Genomic DNA, 16827 nt, shown 5'->3' on the forward strand with positions numbered 1-16827 from the left:
CATTATGGCAAATACCAGAACACATCAATTAAATTAGGATAAAAGCAAAATACAGCGGATGCTGGAAATCTGAAATAAAAACAAGAAATGCTGGAACCACTCAGCAGGTCTGGCAGCATCTGTGGAAAGAGAAGCAGAGTTAACGTTTCGGGTCAGTGACCCTTCTTCGGAACTGGCGAAGAAGGGTCACTGACCCGAAACGTTAACTCTGCTTCTCTTTCCACAGATGCTGCCAGACCTGCTGAGTGGTTCCTGCATTTCTTGTTTTAATTAAATTAGGAGGTTGAGAAGAAATGTGGTGGTGGGGAAGGTGGAGAGGCAGATGAAATTGGACTTTTTTTTAAACCCTGGTTTCAGCAGAGGTTATGCAAATAGTAGTCAGGGAGGCTGATGTTATACGTGAGACAATATGATGGAGAGACAGTTAGTTGATTAAGGAATATGGTGGGAAGCAGCTTGTGTCTGAGAAAGGGGCTAATGCTGTTTGCCTGTGCCTAAAAATGTCTATGTCTCATGTTCAAGTAGTTTTCTTTGTGGAAATAACCAGACAAGTGTACTGTTTAAATGCGGGGTGGGGAACATCGCAATATAATTGTTTCCCTGTTTTAATGTAATTGCATAAAATTTTACAGCACAGAAACAGGCCATTCGGTGTATGCCAATGTTTATGCTCCACACAAGCCTCCTCCCAATTTTTGCATTTTCTTAAAGGGTAGTCACTGTACAAATTACACCAGTGGTGACAGTGCATGTCATATGATCCGTTACACTTCCAGCAACCCTCATTACATCGGATGTAGGAGTCTTACACATGCTATTGTTTTCTAAATTATAGGTTCATGTTACCTGCTGATGCAGAGCAGCTTCATACTGGTAGTTAAGATATCATGAGGAACCCTGGTAGGTTGTATTGTTGCCTAAATGGTTCCTGACTTCCATTAAAGGCTACAGTAGCATTGTTAACTTTAGAAAAAACGAGTTAGTAGCTGCTGGCACTGCAGCTATCAATTTGTATTTGAATATATTATTACGATGATTTAATTCTAGCAAAGATAATCATTCAACCACTTGTATGCATCTTGTGACCTGATAGGTACAAAGCATCTTGGCCAAGATTCATCAACTTTAAGAATTTCATGAAATGTTCATTTCAGTAAACATAATGTAGCACCCACAATTAGGTCTCGGTTTTCCATTGTACTTGGTTATCATCGCTTATGCGTTATTTTAAGTTGTGAATCCAAGAGCAGAGCTGTGGGCAGCTGGTTTGGAGTGCCGTGCTCTGCTGTGAAGGTAAAGGGGGGGGGGGGGGTGGTTGGGGGATTCAATTAAACCTCATCGCCTGTTTTTCATGCGCTATGCAGCCTCTTGAGCCACCAAAATGTTGGGCCAGAAGCTTGTGCACACTTCAGACTGAAAGTGTGCTGCCTGCTATATTGAGTTCACACAAACAAGTGGCATATGCAAAAAAGGGGCCCACCACCTGCTTCAGGTCCCTCCTACAACTTTGGTTTACTCCGAGGCAGCAGGCACTGGTGTGGGCGGCTTCAGGGAATACCAACTCTAAGCATCACATGAATAAAAAAAAATAACCACTTAGCACAGTCATCCCACTCATCCCACTCTCAAAATCTAGGCCCCACAATCCTTGTCCGAGGCCCCAACTCCAAAGTACAGCAGCTTATCTGTGGACTGATGCACCACCTACAGTGGTAGACTGTCAGCTTGTAGCTCAATTTTTCAGCACAATTAATTTCCAAGCCCTTGGCAGGTTATTAAGGGTAGATCTCAAGCAGCCATCCAGCAATTCCCTTTGGAGGGAGGGAAAATCAATAAAGAAATCGTTCGGATTGTGTTTTAAATTTTTCCACCCGGAGCTTTTATTGTCTGAGAATCCCACAGGCGAGGGAGGGTGTATGGAATTGAAGACAGCTCGTTGACATGGTTAGGAGATGGCTGAGTGGCAGGAGACAGAGATCAGAGATAATGGGCAGATCCTCGAATTGGCAGCATGTGACTAGTTCTGCTAGAATTTGTATTGGGCCTCAACAATTCGCTATATTTATTAATAGCTTAGATGATGGGAGAGAGAACCACATATCCAAATCTACCAATGACTTAAAAATAGGTAGCATTATAAGCAATCTAGATGGAAGCATAAAATTACAAAGATATTAATAGATTAAGTGAATGGACAAAACTGTGGCAAATGGGTTTCAATATGGGCAGATGTGAGGTCATCCACTTTACCTAAAAAGGATAGATCAGAGTACTTTCTAAATGGTGAAAAGCTAGAAACAGCATAAGTTCAAAGGGACTAAGGCGTCTATGTACACATTATTAAAATATCATGGACTGCCAATAAAAATAATTTTAAAAAAGGCTAATTGAATGCTGGCCTTTATATCTAGAGGATGAGAATACAAGGGGGTAGAAGTTATACTGCAGTTATACAAGGTCCTGGTTACACCACACCTGGATCACTGTGTTCAGTTCACCACACCTTGGAGGGAGTGCAAAGCATATTTACCAGATGTACCTGGACTCCAAGGGTTCAACTACAAGGTCAGATTACACAAACACTAGGGTTGTATTGTTTGGAATTTAGAAGATCAAAGGGTGATTTCATCGAAGTTTTCAAGATATTGAGGGGAACTGATACAATAGATAAAGAGAAACTATTTCCACTGGTTGGAGGGTCTAGGACTAGGGGGCATAGACTAAAAGTTAGAGCCATAACAGCCTTGAGGGACTAAACGGTCTACTCCTGTTCCTATGTATGGGACGTTTCAACTTTACTATTCCACATTGGCAGGTACAGAATGTTGATGTGCCATTACAATGGTGCTGGTGTTTCTGCTATCAGCGTGAAGTGTCTGCAACTGCTAGCATCTCCTACACTGCTGCCAAAGTCATAATCTATCTGAGGAGTTGTCATGGCAGCCATTTTTCCAATGCTCGGACATTGAGCCCTGGAGTGGAATAGAATGTCCTCACCCAGCCCACTATTGTGTCTAGATTTGGACTCTAATAAGTCTAGGAGCAACAGCTGTCAAATGTAGCAACAATATTCCATCTGTTGAAGGATGTAAGGGACTGCATTTTCGGCAGCGGGCGTAAACAATGACAATCCGCCCGCGTGGACTGCATGTCGCGGAGCCACCGCGATAATAAACGCGGCAGCTCATTGAAATGGCCAGAGAAGACCCCCCAGTGACGTGGAGGGGCGGGCGGTCCTTCTCCGGCAATGGCGTCAGCTGCCTTTGCACAGGCGCTGGCGCCATTTTCAAAGGGCTTCGAGCCCTGTCATTATGTTTAAGTATTTAAAGAATAGATTTTTAAAAATTAAATTAATTGATATTGCTCCTCTTCCACCGCCCCCCCCCCCACAACCATAGATTTAATTCCTTGCCCTTCTCCCCGCCCCAAAAATACTTATGCACCTGACCTTCCCCCCCAAAAAGTTCATAAACTTTAAACATTACCCCTTTCCACCATCCCCTACATCAATTAAATAACTGGGGATCCGAAGGCACTGGAATGCCGGCCACCGGCACCAATATTGTTCCAGGATGGACGGCAGAAGGGTGACGGTAATCAATTCATTTATTTAAATTAATGAACATATTTAGATTGGCCTCCATTGCCAAGCAGCTGGGGGTGGGGTGCCACGAGGCCTCGCCCCCGCCATCATCAATATGGGGCCAGGCCTTCCCAGCGTTAAGGTCCTTGGCGGGCCTCTGCCGGAGGCATTTTTCGCCCCCCACCGCCATGACCCCTGATGGCGGTGGGGTGAGGGGGGAGGGGAGGTCTGTAAAGTTCAACCCCAAGCTTCGAAGTAAGCTGAAGTAGTTAATGGTGAGAAGAAAGACCAATTTTTCTTAAGAATTCCCAGTCACCTTCACTGCACACCTGTCCTTCCTTATCTGTCTCCTAAGTGTTGGCTAAAAGGCGCAAGTGTTTCTCCTCTGGCACCTTGGTCAGTGCAAGGTGCAAAGAAAACATTAGTTAAGAAAAATAGAAATGTAAATGCAAAATTAACAGCAGAAATGTTAGTATGGTTTCTGTACAATTTCTTTTGCTCGCCACATCTCACATCTCACGTGAAACACCCACTGCTCAGCAGGAGGAACCTGCCAGTCTCTCTGGTTCCAAAGGATCAACTTCCATCCAGATCCGTGCAGATGCCCCTGGATGTACACATACCCTCTCAACCCACAATTGAGTCAACAGTGCAACACTGGCTAGTAACGCAGAGTGACAGCACCTCACAAGATCAAAAATACATTTAAATCAAGGTCGGAGACATGATTCATTTTTTTTCTCCCTCAAACTAAATTCTTACACAGAAAATACTGCCTCCACCTTTCCAAAAAAAAAAAGTACGTATTTCAAAAATCTTTTCTCTGGCCTGTTGACTGGCAATCCCTTTTACAATAACAATGCTTTCTGATTTTATCCAAAAGCATTCAACATTCTGAATTGGAAGAGATCCAACTTCTATGTCTTTTGTTGTGCAGGAATGAGTAACAATTAACACTGGCACCAGCTGTCACGCCTCCGCATTTGTCAGCCTGTTTCCTCATGCCTGTCTTGCAGAAGAGTAGGTGACTCCAGCTGGTTTATCATCACAAGGTTAACCATTCCACACACTGTTCTTTCTGGCAGAGGTCACCAAGGATATTGTTTATTTTGAAACCCATCACTGTACTTGCTGTTAATCGTGTATTTTTGTTCTGTATGTCACATGTCAAGAATAACAACAAGCAGTTTGTCTCACCCCTAAACTGATTGTGGCCCAGAACTGATCCACATGGCTTTAACTCTCCTATCTAGAATTAGAGAATAATCTTCTGTTAAATGTCCAGCATTGGCTCAGGTTTCTATCTCCTTTGTACTATTTGTAATTATTCTTTAGAGATATACTATGCTATGATAGTATGTCTGACATAACCAAATATTTGGGCAGTACAGCCTGCTTGACGGGTCTGTTGTTTTGCTTATGCTAATTCCACGTCTTCTGTTTTTTCTTCGTTTGATGAAGCCGTGTCAAATTTGTCAGTCTGATTTCTGTTTTAACAACACTATCAGGAGCAGTGTAATAATGGATTTGTTATTCTGTTGCAGAACTCCCTGAGCTTTACATGAAAAATCTGCTGCCCTCATTGCAGTTTTCCTCTGTAAAGCTTACTAGCCAACTGAAAGCACTTATTAAATAGTGGGTGTGGTTGTTTATTTCTTGAATCAGCCCCTATGCATGTGTTCTTTAAGAAAGTACCACAGCTTTCAGTAATGTGTTTCTGACTAAAGCAACTGTTTTCAATCAGTTCAGACTTGTATATGTTTTGATTTTCAAAGATGTTGCATGGTGTTTTCCATTTGCAGTGTACAAAATAATTACTCGTGAATACTGGTACATTCCTTCAGCTTGTTTTCTTCAAAGTTTTCATTTGAACTTTTTATCAAGTCCAGTCTGACCTACCTGATAGTTTGCATCCTGTTTGGACTCGTGATAACTGAAAGCACACTCCACCAACATTATTTCTTGGCAGCAACAACCCATAATATAGCCTGGTGACTGCACTGTGATCTACTAATGCCTTCATGACGCCATGGGATCTTGGAGGCTAATGCTTTAAAAGAAGCCGAGGTGGAATTTGCAGCAAAAAAAATGTTTTTCCAAGCGCCAACATTAGAGTTTTGGAATTTTGCTCCTTCAGTGCAAAGAATGAGTGCAGAGAAGATTCCTATTTGGTGGAAGCATCAGAAAGTCGGAATGAGAAGAAGCCCTCCTGCCTGTCCAAGTTGATTTATCTGGTTCCTTGTTCAAGACTGCAGTATTGGGTCCCTGCTGACTCCGGAATCTGTCAGTTTCCTTTTTGAATGTTTCAGCCAAGTTGGTATCAATGGTTCTAAGTCATTGGGGTATGTTTAGATTACTGTGGCTCATAATTATATGCCCAAGATCTGCACTATTATGGTCCATATCTACCCTATTAGTTCGCTTCATAATGTAAGATAGTTGAGTCAGGCAGCATTTTCGGTGCTGGAATATAACATAAAGGAAAATTATTGGTTAATAGTAAAAGGAAAGCTAGTCCTGTTTCAGTTCTGTAGGATCCAGTAAGAGATATGCACCATTAAAATGGAAAAACAATATGGGTTTGCATGATACAGCAGTTTGAACACTGCAAGATGCCATCCGCTACATTGCTGGTACTCAGTGTGCAGTTAGTCTTCTTGTGGTGTTGGCATCTGTTTTTCATCCCTGTGTTCATTTGATTGTGAGGAACAAGAGGTAATCAACATAATTACACAAAACAGCTGCATCCTGATTTAAATCCTGTAATTGTTATAAAATACCTTGAAATACTTTTCTTCCCCTGTAAGGGATAGGGTAATAGGCACGTTTATTTAGTAGCAGTCTTTACTGTGTTAGGTATGGAGTTATCGCAGCTTTAAGGAGAGTTTGGAATGAATCATTACAGACTCTAAGATATGGGGTTGCTTTCTAGTCTGTGCTGATTTAACATGTCAGCACAGACAGCAGAAAGGGCAATACAATTAACTTTGAAGAAGAAGAAAAATCAGCCTGAATTCCCATTGCTGTTAGATAAGGAGTGACTCCTCTGCATTACATGCAGACTTTGAATCAGACTCGACTCCATTGCCATGGCTCAGTTGGTCGATCTCTCACCTCTGAGTCAGAAGGTTGAGTTCAAATCCCACTCCACAGACTTTGAACGTATAATCTAGGCTGACCCACCAGTCCAGTACTGAGGAAATGCAGCAGTGTTGGAGATGCTGTTTGAATGAGATGTTAAACCAAGGCCATGTCTATTCTCTCGGTGTATTTAAAAGTACCCATGCAGCTATTTTGAATAAGAGCTGGTGAGCCCCCCTCTAAGAGATTTATCTGATCATTATCACATTGAGTTGCAGGAGCTTACTGTGCGCGAATTAGCTCCTGTGTTTCCAATACAACAGTGGCTGTACATCACAAGTACTTCATTAGTTATAAAGCACTTTGGGACACCCTGATGTGAAAGGTGTTGTATAAACCTAAATTCATTCTTCAATTTTTCTTTCCAACTTTTTTATTGTTTGCTCAGATGAATGTAAGTTTAGAAATAACAGGCCAGAAAATTCCCAGGCCTGGGGCAGGTGCAATTATGGTGAAATGGTGGCATCCTATTCAGAATGTAAGGCTGGATCCAGTTCTAGCAGGTCTCTGTCCCTTTTTTGTGTGCTCTCAAGTTTCATCGGAAGTGGGACATATGCTCCTTGCATAGGCTTATCCTCAGCCCTGACTGCCCTCAGCCCCAATCACAGACTCCATACATAACCTCATCCTGCCAGTGCTGATGTTTCAGGTGATCTGGAGTTCCCACCAATTCTGCAATAGTAGGCCCCAGCACTATAAAAGCCTCCACCATGCATGCTGGGTTCAGATAGAATCATAGTATGGTTGCAGCACAGAAGGAAGTCTTTTGAACCATTGTGTTCGTGCTGTCTGTCTGCAAGAGCAACTCAACTAGTCCCAATCCCCTGCCCTTTCCCTGTAGCCCTGCAAAATGTTTTCTCTTCAGGTACTTATCCAATTTCCTTTTGAAAGCCAGGATTGAACCTGCTTCCACCACACTCTCATTCCAGATCCTAACCACTCACTGTATAAAATGGTTTTTCCCCATGATGCTGTTGGTTCTTTTGCCATTCACCTTCTATTGGTGTCCTCTGGGTCTTGACATTTCTGCCAATGGGAACAGTTTCTATCAATGCTGTCTAGACCCTTCGTGATTTTAATACCTCCATCAAATCTCCTCTCAAGCTTCTCTTTTTATTTCTTGGGATGTGGACACTGCTGGCAAGATCCGCATTTGTTGCCCATCCCTAATTGTCCCTGAGAAGGTGGTGGTGAGCCACCTTTTTGAACCACTGCAGTGCATGTGGGTAGGTACACCTACAGAGCTGTTAGGAAGGGAGTTCGGGGTTTTTGACCCAGTGGCAGTGAAGGAATGACGACATAGTTCCAAATCAGGATGATATGTGACTTGGAGGAGAACTTGCAGGTGGTGGTGTTTCCGTGCATCTGCTTGTCCTTATCCTTCTAGGTGATAGAGATCGCAAGTTTGGAAAGTGCTGTCAAAAGAGGCTCAACGCGTTGCTGCAGTGCATCCTGTAGATGGTACACACTGCTGCCACTGTGCGCCAATGGTGGTGGGAGTGAATGTTGAAAGTGTAGATGGGGTACAGTTCAAGTAGGCTGTTTTGTCCTGGATGATGTCGAGCTTCTTGGGTGTTGCTGGAGCTGTACTCGTCCAGGCAAATGGAGAGTATTCCATCACACTCCTGAAATAAAAACATAAAGTGCTGGAAATACTCAACAGGTCTGGCAGCATCTGTGGAGAGAGAAGCAGAGTTAACCTTTCAGGTCTGTAACGTTTCACTCTTGACTTGTGCCTTGTAGACGGTGGACAGGCTTTGGGGAGTCAGGTGGTGAGTTACTTGCTGCAGAATTCCCAGCCTCTGGTCTGGCCACAGGATTTATGTGCCTGGTCCAGTTAAGTTTCTGGTTAATGGTAATCCCCCAGGATGTTGATGGTGGGGGAAACAGCAAAATGGTAATGCCTTTGAATATCAAGGGGAGTTGGTAAAATTCTCTCTTGTTTAAGATGGTCATTGCCCAGCACTTGCGTGGCGCGGGTATTACTTGCCACTTATCAGCCCAAACCTGAATGCTGTCCAGGTCTTGCTGTATTATGGATATGGACTGCTTCAGTACCTGAGGAGTCTTGATTGGTACTGAACATTATGCATTCATCAGCAAACATCCCTGTTTCTGAACTTATGATGGAGGGAAGGTCACTAATGAAGCAGCTGAAGATGGTTGGACCTAGAACACTGCCCTGAGGAACACCTGCAGCGATGTCCTGGGGCATGAGATGATTGGCCTCCAACAAACGCAACCATCTTTCTTTGTGTTAGGTATGACTTCAACCAGTGGAGAGTTTCCCCCTGATTCCCATCGACTTCAATTTTGCTAGGGCTCATTCATGCCACACTCGATCAAACACTGCCTTGATATCAGGGGCAGTCACTGTCACCTCCCCTCTGGAATTCAGCCCTTTTGTCCATGTTTGGATCAAAGCTGTAATGAGGTCTGGAGCCAAGTGGCCCTGTCAGAACCCAAACTGAACATCGATGAGCAGGTTATTGCTGAGTAAGTGCTGCTTGATAGCACTGTCAGTGACACCTTCCATCTCTTTACTGATGATTGAGAGTAGATTGGCCCACCACTATTCACGACTGAATGTGGCAGGACTGCAGAGCTTTGATCTGATCCGTTGGTTGTGGGATTGCTTAGTTCTGTCCATCGCATACTGCTTCTGCTGTTTAACATGCATGTAGTCCTGTGCTGTAGCTTCACCAGGTTGACTCCTCATTTTTAGGTATGCTTGGTGCTGCTCCTGGCATGCTCTCCTGCACTCCTCATTGAACCAGGGTTGAACACTTGACTTGATGGAAATGGTGGAGTGAAGGAGATGCTGAGCCATGAGGTTCCACATTGTGGTTGAATACAATTCTGCTGCTGATGGCTGGCAGTGCCTCATGGATGCCCAGTTTTGAGCTGTTAGATCTGTTCTGGATCTATCTATCCCATTTATCACGGTGCTCGTGCCACACACTAAGGATCTCACTAAGGCATTCAACACTGTCAGTAGTGCGGGGCTCTACAAGATTTTGGGAAAAATTGGCTGTTCACTGAAGCTCCTCAGTCTCATCTGCTGTTTCCATGACATGCACTGCACTGTAAGTTTGATGGCTCCACTTCTGATAGTTTCAGAGCGAATAATGGAGTGAAACAGGGTTATATCCTAGCCCCCCCCACCCCCCGACCCTGTTTAGCATCATCATTTCCATGCTCCTGATCTTTGCCATCCCTGCAGAAATGGAAGGCGTCTACTTGCACACTAGTTCAGACGGAAAGCTCTACAAACTATCAAGGCTGAAAGAGAAGACAAAAAACACATCGTGTCCTGATCAGAGAACTCCTCTGCACTGATGATGCTGCACTAGAAGCTCACACGGGAATTCAGCTACAAAGGCTCATGGACTGTCTCTCCCTGCCTGTAACAACTTCTCCTTGACTAGAAGCATCAAGAAAACCGTGGTCATGGGAAAAGATGTTGCATCTCCACCCTGATCACAGTAAAAAAAAAAGAAAAATACCCCACTGGAAGGGGTTAGAAAATTCTGCTACCTTGGGTCCACAGTGGCAGACAGTCTGTCCCTTGATGTAGAGCTCAATACAGGCATGGGGAAAGCAGCTACCACCTTCTGCTGACTCATGAAAAGCGCATGGGATAACACCAAGCTGAACCTTAGGACCAGGGCTGTGTTCTCAGCATTTTGCTTTTTGGCTGTGAAACATGAACGACTTGCAGCTACCAGGAAAAGAAGCTCAATAATTTCCATCTTCGCTGTCTGCGGCGCGTTATGCGTATATCCTGGCAGGTCAAAATCACAAATGCGACAATCCTCTCAAAGGCGGAGTTCCTAAGTGTGTTGGCACTAATCAAACAGAGGCAGCTTCAGTGGATCCGTCACGTCTGCAGGATGGAAGATAGTCACATATCCAAGAACCTTCTGTATGGTGAATTAGCTGGGGCCAGAAGACCAGTGGGGTGCCCAAAGCTCTGCATCAAAGATACTTGCAAGTATGACATGAAAGCCCTAAATGTCGACTATCGCACCTGGGTGTCACTAGCTGGCGAAAGAGGGACATGGTGACACATCCTGTGCACAGGTGTGCACTACCTCGATGAGCATTACATAGATTAACGTTTTTATTCCTGATTTTTGAATTAATTGATTTAAATTCTCCCCTGTTGCTGTGGTGGGTCTTGAACTCGTATTTCCGGAGCATTCGTCCAGTCCTCTGGATTACTAGTTCATTAACATTATCACTATGCTACTCTCCCCTCTTCTCTAGGGAGAACAACCCCATCTTCTCCAATCTATCCATGAGACTTAACTTACTCATCCTTGGAACTGTTCTCACAATTTCATTCTGCCCCCTGTCTAAAGCCTTCACATCCTTCCTAAAGTGTGGTGCCCAGACTTGAAGACAATGCTCCAGTTCAGGCTAAACCAGTGTTTTATAAAGGTTCATCATACCTACCTTGTTTCTGTACTGTGTCATGGAAGTGGTTTTGTTCTCTGTTTAAAAACTAAGGGGGTCTGTGTGCCTTTAAGACTGAGAGACGTTTTCATATTCTCTGGGAACAGTGTGTGAGCTGCAAGCCTGTTTCCTAGACAACAGCAAGAGAGAAAGATCACATGCTGCATTGTATCAGTTTCACGGTGTATGAAGACTGGCTAGAACTGGTTTGATGTGGCAGACCAGCGAAATGTTTGTGAAGGAAGAATTTGTGTTTCTCAGCTGAAAATCTACAAATGCCTATAGGCTGTGTTCCACCTGGAAAGGAATCTTTGTATTATTGGAGGTAGCAAATTCCTTTCTACTTCCAGTCTCTCAGAAGTCTCTGCTTCAGGAGTGACTTTCTGTTAGCTTCTGCGTTTCTGGGAGTTCTGGAAACTCAGTAAAGTTTCTACTGTTAAACTGCTATTTCAAAATCTAAATAAACATGTTGCTATACTCCTTGTTGAAAGATCTGCGTGATACCTTCTGCAGCCAAACTCCCTTCTATCCATTACATACTGTTCATCAGACACGCGTGGAGACTTTGAGTGGCATCTGGCTACTCGACTGGGACGCTTCACTGAACTGGGAAAGTAACCAACCAGGACTTACAACCCAGTTGTTTTATTTATTCCTAAGGCACAGCTCTAATTTAAAGCATCATTTTTTAAACGGGTTAACCATTGTTTTTTGAATGTATATGTGTGTGCATGAATGTTGGGAGGAATAAGAAGTTATAAAGTCTTTTCAGACATAGTTTTATTTTGGTATTTTTTAAGATTTAGTTTATTTATAGATAGTTAATTTGTTGTTGTTTAAAGATACTTGGTTTGGTCTGTTTTATTCTGGGGGTTAACAAAATAATTAATTTGGCTAATTTTCCAGTAGGTGGGAAACTTTAATCATACGCTGTCACCTGTGGAGTAATGGGACTGAACTGACAGTGCATTACTCCTGCCTCGGTTGTAACAACTCTATGACTCTCTTTACAAAGCCCAGGGTCCAGTTTGTCTTTTTAAACACTTTCTCAACCTGCCCTGCCAGCTTCAACAATTTGTACACATAGAGCCCTAGGTGTCTCTGTTCCTGCGCCCACTTTAGAATTGCACCCTTTATTTAATATTGTCTCGCCTCATTGTTCCAACCAAAATGTATCACTTGGCACTTCTCTATTAAATTTCACCTGCCACGTGTCCACCCATTCCACCAGCCTGTCTATGTCCCCTTGTAGTCTATCACTGTCCTCCTCACAGTTAACAATATTTTCAAGTTTTGTGTCATCTGCAGATTTTGAGATTGTGCCCTGTACACCCAAGTCTAGGTCATTAATATATATCAAGAAAAGCAGTGGTCTTAGTATCAATCTTGGGAAACCCCAATATATACCTTCCTCCAGTCTGAAAAACAACCGTTCACCACTTCACTGTTTACCTCCTTCCCAAAATCCACCAACAGGGCTGTCCTGGCAGATCCATTGTTTCAGCCTGTTCTTGCCCCACTGAACTTATTTCTTCCTATCTTGACTCTATCTTTTCTCCCCTGGTCCAGTCTCTTCCCACCTACATCCATGACTCTTCTGATGCCCGACGTCATTTTGACAATTTCCAGTTTCCTGGCCCTAAACAACACCTCTTCACTATGGACGTCCAATCTCTCTACACCTCCATCCCCCACCAGGATGGTTTGAGGGCTCTCCGCTTCTTCCTCGAACAGAGGCCCAACCAATCCCCATCCACCACCACCCTCCTCTGCCTGGCTGAACTTGTTCTCACATTGAACAACTTCTCCTTCAACTCCATTCATTCCCTTCGAGTAAAAGATGTTGCTATAGGTACCTGCGTGGGTCCTAGTTATGCCAGTCTTTTTGTGGGATATGTCTAACATTTCTTGTTCCAGTCCTACTCAGGCCCCCTCCCCCAACTCTTTTTTTCCAGTACATTGATGACTGTATTGGTGGAGATTCCTGCTTCCGCCCCGAACTAGAAGACTTTGTCAACATCGCTTCTAATTTCCACCCTTCTCTCACCTTCACTTGGTCCATCTCCGACACTTCCCTTCCTCGACTTCTCTGTCTCCAACTCCGGGGATAGGCTGTTTACCAATATTCATTATAAGCTCGTGGACTTCCACAGCTACCTCGACTACACTTCTTCACACCCTGCCTCCTGTAAGGACTCCATTCCTTTCTCCTAGTTTCTCCATCTCCGGCGCATCTGCTCTGATGATGTTACCTTCCGCAACAGTGCTTCTGATATGTCTTCCTTTTTCCTTAACTGAGGATTCCCCCCACTGTGGTTGACAAGGCCTTCAACCATGTCCAGCCCATATCCTGCACCTCTACCCTCACCCCTTCCCCTCCCTCCCAGAACCGTGACAGGGTTCCCCTTGTCCACACTTCCCACCCCACCAGCTTCCACATCCAAAAGATCATTCTCCACCACATCCAGCGTGATGCCACTACCAAACACATCTTCCCCTCCCTTCCCCTGTCAGCATTCCAAAGGAATTGCTCCCTCTGCAACATCCTCGTCCACTCCTCCATTACCCCCACCACCTCATCCCCTTCCCGTGGCACCTTCTCCTGCAATCGCAGGAGGTGTAATAACTGCCCATTTACCTCCTCTCTCCTCACTATCCAAGGCCCCAAACACTCCCTTCAGGTGAAGCAGCGATTTACTTGTACTTTCAATTTAGTATACTATATTCGGTGCTCACAATGTGGACTCCTGTACATTGGGGAGACCAAATGCAGATTGGGTGATCGCTTTGCGGAACACCTCCGCTCAGTCCATAAGCATGACCCCGAGCTTCCGGTTGCTGGCCATTTCAACAACTGGCCAGACTGAACATTGAATTCAATAATTTCAGAACATGATGGGCCCCCCATTTTTATGTTTAGTTATTTTTTCTTTGGTTATTTTACGTCTTTTTTTATTTGGTTATTTTATTTTAGGTTTTTTAGTCCGTTTTAGTTTGTTTCTACTGTGCCTACCCACTGTTCCTGTTTTTTTTAAATTTTTAATGTTTGTGCTTGGAGTGCTTTGTGCTTTACAGTCTATTCACACCCTCTGTGTACTAACGCTTTGTCTTTCAACACACCATTAACATACCGTTTGCCTTTGCTCCATAACCTTCTGGTCAGTTATTCTCTGTGACCTTGTCCTATCAGCACCTCTTTTGTTATCCCTTGCCCCACCCCCTGCTTTACTTGCTTAAAATCTTTTACATTTCTAATATTTGTCAGTTCTGAAGAAGGGTCACTGACCTGAAATGTTAACTCTGCTTCTCTCTCCACAGATCCTGCCAGACCTGCTGAGTATTTCCAGCATTTGTTGTTTTTATAACCGTTCATCACTACTCTGTTTTACCAACTCCATATCCATGTTGCCATTGTCTCTTTTATTTCATGGGCTCTAACTTTACTGGCAAGCCTGTTTTGTGGCATTTTATCAAATGCCTTTGGAAAGTTCATGTACTCCACACCAACTGCATTACCCTCATCAACCCTCTCTCTTACCTGATCAAAAAAACTCAATTTATCAATTGATCCTGGCAGAAATCAAGCCTGTGAGTGTGTGAAACACCAGTTGCCCAAGAAAATAGAATTTCTCTATGGTTTTAGGTATCCTTGGCATTGCTGCCATCCTTAACATTGGGGTAAGGTGCCACTCCCACATTCACCCACCCCCAGCCCCAACACAAAGATCATGGCAGGCACCCAGTATTGCCTGCTCTGTTATTGAAACACTCGCATTTTTGGATGCGGGGAGGATGTCAGGAGTACGCCGGATTGGTGACTGGAAATCTTGTCCCGCTGAGGATCTGCCACCATTGTGGTTTGCAAGTATGTTTTTTTTTAAAATCATGTCTTCATTCACTGGCTGTGAAGTGTTTTGGGATGTCCTGTGGTCGTGAAAGGCACTATATAAATGCAAGTCTTTCTTTCTATGTCAGTAGCCTTTTATCATTTAATTCATTTAGCTGAAAGAATTTGATTTTGTATAGCACGTTTCATGATCTCTGGATATCCCAAAGTACTCGACAGCCAATGAAGTACTTTTGAAGTGTAGTCATTGTTATATTGTAGGGAATGTGGTAGTCAATTTGTGCTCAAGGTCCTGCAAGCAATGTGATAATGACCAGATAATCTATTTTTGTGAAATTGGTTGAGGGTAAATATTGGCCAAGACACTAGGGCGACCTCCTGTGCTACTCTTTGTGATAGTGTCATGGGATCTTTTACATCTGTTTGAGAGGTCAGATGCGGGGTGGGGTGGGGTGGGGGGGAACTCACTTTAACATCGCATCCAAAAGGCAGCACTGTCTTTGGAGTGTCGGTTTGGATTTTGTACTCCGGAGTGGGACTTGAACCCACGACTTTCTGATTTGGACGCAAGGCATATACAGATTTCTTTTTTTCTTAAAGAATAGCTACGTGATCCCCTACAGCATCTAATTGGAATAGTTAGGTATCAAACTGAAATATCATTAGATTTCCAGAATTACTTGTATTTTTGTGAATAGCCACTGAACCAAAACCATAATTTCAGTTGTGTGCTACAAAATTAATTAAATAGCAATTTTTTTTTTGTTCACGAAAACAAAATGTGCTCCTCGTGGCTTGTGCACATGCTCATCGAGCTGAGAGATGTCACGTTATGTCCACCAGGAGCTGAGTTGAGGCTGCTGAAGTTCATTTTAGTTAGGACTTTTGCAGCTGTCAGGAAGCTTTTGACCTTTTTTTATATTCATTCATGGGATGTGGGCGTCACTAGCCAGGCCAGCATTTATTGCCCATCCCTAATTGCCCTTGAGAAGGCGGTGGTGAGTTGCCTTCTTGAACCACTGCAGTCCATTTGGGGTAGGTACACCCACAGTGCTGTTAGGAAGGGAGTTCCAGGATTTTGACCCAGCGACAATGAAGGAACGGTGATACAGTTCCAAGTCAGGATGGTATGTGACTTGGAGGGGAACTTGCAGGTGGTGGTGTTCCTATGTATTTGCTGCTCTTGTCCTTCTAGTTGGTAGAGGTTGCGGGTTTGGAAGGTGCTGTCTAAGGAGCCTTGGTGCATTGCTGCAGTGCATCTTGTAGATGGTACACACTGCTGCCACTGTGCGTCGGTGGTGGAGGGAGTGAATGTTTGTAGATGGGGTGCCAATCAAGCGGGCTGCTTTCTCCTGGATGGTGTCGAGCTTCTTGAGTGTTGTTGGAGCTGCACCCATCCAGGCAAGTGGAGAGTATTCCATCACACTCCTGACTTGTGCCTTGTAGATGGTGGACAGGCTTTGGGGAGTCAGGAGGTGAGTTACTCGCCTCAGGATTCCTAGCCTCTGACCTGCTCTTGTAGCCACGGTATTTATATGGCTACTCTAGTTCAGTTTCTGGTCAACTCAAACCTGAGTTTGTGTTGCTTTTAAACCCAGGTCACAGAGGTGAATGGTCAATGAGTTAATCTACTGTTACACAGACCTTTTTTTGCTGTTCATCCAAAGTAATTGGATCCAGCTAGTAACATCATAGGAGCTTTTTTTTAAAGTTGCTAATGAGGCATGTACTAAGTTGGCAGTAAGTGTTTTACAAATGTTTTTGGGCACCAACCTAAAATGTTGAACTGCGTTGAGCA

General features: G+C 43.9%; 1 protein-coding gene across 2 annotated transcripts in view; it reads left to right on the forward strand.

Moving 5' to 3' along the window:
* Positions 1 to 16827, forward strand: part of LOC137372580 (uncharacterized protein C1orf21-like) — a 279366-nt gene that overhangs the window by 207886 nt on the left and 54653 nt on the right. The gene's annotated exons all lie outside the window — the stretch shown is intronic.

Source organism: Heterodontus francisci, chromosome 8, assembly GCF_036365525.1.
Source record: "Heterodontus francisci isolate sHetFra1 chromosome 8, sHetFra1.hap1, whole genome shotgun sequence".
Classification (NCBI taxonomy): Eukaryota; Metazoa; Chordata; class Chondrichthyes; order Heterodontiformes; family Heterodontidae; genus Heterodontus; species Heterodontus francisci.